The sequence below is a fragment of the Myxine glutinosa genome, chromosome 4, assembly GCF_964187855.1.
Source record: "Myxine glutinosa chromosome 4, kmMyxGlut1.1, whole genome shotgun sequence".
Classification (NCBI taxonomy): Eukaryota; Metazoa; Chordata; class Myxini; order Myxiniformes; family Myxinidae; genus Myxine; species Myxine glutinosa.
The window spans coordinates 58,996,853-59,002,852 of NC_136264.1; positions in this window are offsets into that span (position 1 = coordinate 58,996,853).

Consider the following 6,000-nt stretch of genomic DNA (forward strand, 5'->3'; position numbering starts at 1 on the left):
CGCGGGAAGTGCGCGTCCTCACTCCGGCTTGGTTGGTAGGGGGTGTTGGGAGGGCATCAGGCCTTCCCAACGAGCCGCCATCGAACATGTGCTCGACGGGGTTACCAAATAGGGGCTCCCTGTCAGCTCCTCGTCAAGGGCGGAGCCCGGTAACCCCCGCACCCAATGGAAGTGGCGGACCGGCCCCAGTGGGGCGGAGCCAACCAGCCGAGGGCATGTCACTCCCCGCTGAGCATGCGCAGGAAGAGGGAGGTGACGTCAGATGCGCGCTGAGCTTGGAGCAAGCAAGACCACCTCCGAGCGCTGTGAGGCCTCCCCGCATCTTCTGGACTGGACCGTGCTTTATCCTGTCCCCGAGCCAAGGTGCACCTTGTGCCATCGAACTACCTGTCCCTCCCTGCCATCAATCCCTGTGTAAGTCAGCCTTGTTCCGTTTGTCTGTGGTCTGTCCGGGAATAGATAAGATTGTATTTAAGTGCCCATCTCTTCTGTGTCTTTTACCTCACTCTGCCGTGTAATCTACCCCTTTTCTCCACCACTGTAATTATATCCTCCTCCGGAGGTCTTGAGAACTGTACCCCTTGCGTCGTTTCATCTATCCCAGTCGTCGTGTCCTTTCCATCATTGATTTGGCATAGCGCGATTTGGTCAACGTCTGGGTGAATCGGGTGAGTTGGGAAAGAATCGGGGGAACTGTTAGGTCGCGGCAATACCACCGCTCGGTAAATAACATCTAAACCGCGTCCGTAACAATTGGTGTCGGGAGTGAGATACGGACCCGAAGCGCGCTTAACGCGCTCAAAATTACAAGTCACCGAAATTTGATTTTGTTTTACAAAAAACCCGAATTTTGAAAGTCGCGCTATGGGAGATCAAGACGGCTGGGTTCCGGTAGAGGAGAGTGAGGCAGGGTCGATCCAGGACCAAATTGAGGGACATGAGGAGAGCGAAGCAGTGAGGGCGGCAGGTTCGCAAAATGGCGTCCTCGCGCACGAGGTTACGGGCGCACAAAATGGCGCCTCGCACATGGCTACGGTGACCGCGCCCGTGACCGTAGCAGCGCCGCTGGTGGATTCGAACCTTTTTTTCCTGCAAATGAGGGCCCTTATGGGACAAATGGGAGACCAAATTGGAGGTTTGAAAAACAGTATAGAGGCTCAGAGTGAGCAAATGGGGGTAATGAGGGCTGATAGTGAGCGATTGGGGAGCGAAATGGGGAACCGGATGGATGCTCAGAGTGAGCAAATAAGGGCTCAGAGTGAGCAATTGGGGTTAATGGGGGGTGAAATGGGGGGCAAAATGGGAGAAATGGGGGGCAAAATGGGAGAAATGGGGGAACGGCTAGAAGCTAAATTTGAGGGGTTAGACAATGGGATCAAAGGGGTGAAACATGGGTTAACGGGGGTAGAAAACAGAATGGCCGCTCAAGAGAATCAAATGGAAGGGATGAAAAAGGGGTTAGAGGGGTTAGAAAACAGTATGGAAGGCAAATTGAGGGACATGAGGGACCAAGCGGAAAGGGAAGTTAAAAAAAAATGGGGCAGCAGATAGAGGGGGTCAGAATGGGGGTAGAAACTAAATTGGATGCTCACAGGGAGGAAATGGAGCAGATGAGGGTGGCATCTGGGCAGGAGATGCAAGTGATGGGAGAGGAGATCAGAAGAGGTGTGAGTGAGGAGGTCGGAGGAGTGCGCGAGAAGGTGAGGCACTGTGAGGAGCGCGTGGAGAAGGAGGTGAGAAAGGGGACTGTAAAATTGCAAGGTGGTATAGAGGAGTTGACGCTGGGAGTGGAACAGCTGACGGAGGGACAAAAAGAACTAACGGAGCAGGTTCAAAGGAACACTGCGGTATTAGGAGGGTTAAAAGCGACACAAAACGACCTAAAAAATGACTTGATAGCGACACAGAGGCAATGTCAGATGGTACGTGAGGGACTGACAACGAGGTTGGACGAGGTGACAGAGGTAATGGAGACGAAGGACCGGCAGGTGAGGACGCACATAGAAACGGTCAAGGTGGCCTTAGAGGACGAGCTTGAGGAGACGCACCGGGAAAGAAAAGAGGTGAAGCAGAAATTAGAAGAAGTGGAAGAAGGGGTAAGCGAAATTAAGAAGCGACGGAGAGGGGATAAGAAAGAGATAAAGGAGGAAGTAAAAGAATTGGTCCAAAGTCTGTGTTCGGATCGTGATGATGTGCTCATTAACCGGATGAGGGATTCGCAGGTGATGGAGGAGAAGCGAAGAGAAAGAGGACCCGGTGTAAGTGGTGACCAATATGGTGGTGCGTATGATGCGCCAGGTGATTTAATAAGCTTGGGGGTCGAGATGGACCCGGGTGTTCGTGAGAGGCCGTTGGTGAAGTGTGCGACAGGTCTGGTGTGCGAAAAAGGAGGTGTGCGAGAAAGTCCGACTCTGGGGTGCATGGGGAAAGAGTGCGCTGTCAAAAGTAAGGAAGAGTGTACACCTGTGGTGAGTGTTACAGAGGGTGTAACGGGAGAGTGTGCGCGAGAAAGGTGTGTAACGGACGGGTGCATGAGGAAAGAGTGCGCTGTCGAGAGTAAGGGTGAGTGCGCTGTCAAGAGTGGAGGTGAGAGTAGTAAGAGTGACACGGAGCGTGAGTTGGTTGTGACAGGTGAGAAAGGAAGCACACCTGGAATGGTAGAGCGTGTGTGGGAATGCACGCTGGAATTGGTAGTGAGGCACGTGGTTGGGTGTGCGAGTGAGAGCACACCTGTGATCGTCACAGAGGAGGTGACCGAGGAGGGGGCGCGAAGAGGTGTGTTGGTGAGGTGTGCGAGCGACGAATGTGTGCCAAGGTGTTCGGTGGTCAGGTGTGTGACCAAGTCTGTGAGTGGAATGAGTGTACCTGGGTGTGTAAGAGAAGGTGCAATGACCAAGAGCAGGGAAACGGCTGGATGTACGAGCGAGAAAGGGGTAGCGTATGCGTGTAAGCATGCAGGCGAGGCATCGACGGCAACCGGGTTAGCGGTTAGAGCGACTTATAGCCGAGTCGGGCCCTCGGTGCGTGCCGGGCTTCGCGTGCCGCGAGAACCAGCGGGGATCCGAGCCACGGCGGGTTCAAAAGGACCGCCGTACGCGATCCACGCTGGGCCTCGCTTTGAACGGCCGCGTCCGTGCTCCACTAGGCGGAGCGGGCAGCCCGATAGGAAGGGTCATCATGGCGACCACTTTTTGTTGAGGCATTCCGGCAGGTCGAGATCGGGCCATGGGATGGCTCCGTGCCGAGATGGTGCGTGGGACCTCGGCCCGGGTAAACCTCCTTCCCTGCACCGAATGCGGGACGTATCCAGCCGCTGGCACCAAACAACCCGCTTCAATGGTTTGGCTGTACGAAGCCGAGCTTTAGAAGTGAATTGGCGCACCGAGAGGCATTAGTAAGTATACTGTAATGATGAGGATAGTGTTTTGGCCCCGAAATTAGAAAAACAAAATTTGATGATTGGCAAAGGATTGGCAGTAATGATTGGCAGATGATGGGTAGTGATTGGCAAATTTTTGATTTGTTGAAATTTGATGTGCAAAATTGGTAGTGGGAGATGCCCCATGTGATGGGATGGCCAATCCACCATCCCTCACAGATGGGGGCAGATGCGCTATAGATTATGGGGTGTATGGCAGTGAAAACTAGCCCGGGTGGGTTAGGATATCGTGTGTAGGGATCTAGCGAAGATGACATTAGGTGACGTTAAGATTAGTTAGTGACAATGACACCTGTAGTGGGGACGCAGGTAGATTAGAGTGGATGATAATGACGAGGGAGCGCAATAGTTTAAAGGGACGACTGGGAAGCGCAAGTTTCAGAGGGGAGTAGTTATATGAGATGATGCTGTGTGAGAACTGGACAGGTGTGTGGAGCAGTGTATGAGTAGTGAGTGTTGTGGATCAGCGCGAATGCGCTTGGGGGAGAGAAGGGTGCAGGCGGCACCAAGTATGAGAGCACAGGTGTGCAAGTACAGGTGTGTGGAATATATGGAGCAGAGAATGAGTGGTGTGGAGAGAGTTAGAGTAAGTGGTACGGAGTGGTGTGCATGGTGCGAAGGTGTGGATGGGGGAAGAGTGGACCCCTTTTCACGAGTACCCGGGGAGGGTAGGTTAAAGAATAGTTAGAAGGTATAGGTAAATTGTGGTTGGATATTGGCATTTGTGGTGCGGTTGCAGAATGGTATTGTGGATGGGTGCATTGGTGTGGTGAAATTGGCTGGTCGTGTGGCCTGTTAGTATGAGTGTGAATGGTTGGGCACTCCGCCACTGTTAGATGTCGGCCAGGTGAGGCCGCAGGTGGGCTCTGGGAGCCGTTAGTGTCAGTGGGTGCCTGAGGATCCCGGGTGTGGATCGGGCAGCCCGTGCCAGAGAGGGCACTGAGGGGGTGAGAGTGCGAGAGGGCCTTCCCCAGTTAGTTAGGTTAGGGTGAGGAGCAGGTGAGCTCGGGAGGCAACTGCAGTGGTGGAGGTGTGCAGGTGGGTAGACCTGCTGGGAGAGCTACACGACCCAGCCACCGAAATTGTGCGGGGGCACCGAGTGTTGAATCGGGGAGTGAGACCCAAATTGATGGTGTGCACCACAGATGGTCAATGGGATTTTGGTTCTTCGAACCACATAGAGTAATGAGGGCCAATGGTTTGGCAGGAGAAAGACCCCGGGTAATGTAAAGTTGTTAAAGTCATTTAGGAAATAGTTAGGATTGATGAACCTGTCGCACCATACGCAGCCACTTACCTGAGGTGATGATTATGACTCCACACCTGTGTTTTCTTTGTTTTGTGTTGCAGGAAATGAGAATTGCTGTTTGGATTTGTGAGACGCATCACGACGTGGATAAGACATTGGGGTGATTCCATCTCTCCCTCCTTAGGAGGGACTGATGATGAATTGGTGATGGCAGATTTTGATGTTGAGTTGGAGATGGCAGATTTTGATGAGAGTTGGAAATGGCAAATTTGATTGGTTAGGAGGGAGAGAAGACGAATTTGGTTTATGGGAGGAACGGGGAAGACAGTAGGGACGTTTGTTGATGTGTAAAGTAGATGTTTATGGGTAGTGTTGTGTTTTGTGGATACAGTAAGGGGTAAGGGAGGGGCAATGTAGGTTACCTGGTGGGGGGGGGGGGGGGGCATATGGTAGGAACGTACCTGTCTCACCTGGTTCCCATGTGCCCCCAGTGTGCATTACCTTGTATTGCGCGCACTTTTGCGCCCCTACCACCTTACTCGCTTGTCTTCTTTTGTCTCCCACCTCCGAGGATCTGGCTTTGGGGCAGAGAGAGAGGAGAGAGAGGTGCTGGCTCCGCAGTTGTGGGCCTGTACTTCCACTGCTTGCTGCCTGGATCGATACACCATATGGACCGCAATTTTTGTGGCCGCCCACAATGGACCGCAGTTCTTTTGCGGTCAAGCACCACCCGTGGATGGACCTCTGGGTCAACGTGGCACCTATGCCATACAGGTGAACCACTTTTAGTTGGCTCCCCTGACGGCCACAATTAAGAAATGGACGCGGTTGGCGCCTTTCTTTATTTCTAAAGAAGCCAGAAGGCCAAGTGCACTCCATGAAGGCAAGACCAGCGGCAGAACATCGGCCGGCTGCGACACCACCGGTGACCATGGACACTTGATGGTGCATTGTTAATGAACACTTTATTGGTGCACCGGATGGTGCTGACTGTGCGTAATGGGGTGGTGCTTTTGGTGCTTGGACGGGGTGCTCTGCACATTATTAAAGGCCGTAGGGCCACAGGGCACTCGTGGGTTGGTGTATCGATGCTGGCATGCGTGCTCTCCCTATGCATAACATCTGCATGTGTTCCTCAAAGAACAGGTCCTGGATCGTAGTGTAAATATCAGTGTAGTCTTGTATAAATGATGCTCCCTACCGGCTGTATGTTTAGTTTGAGGATGCTTTCCGCGATTCGGTTATCCTGTGGGTGTGTTTCTGTTAGGAGAAGGGTGAAACGTCGCAGGGGGACATATTTACTCATTTGTGA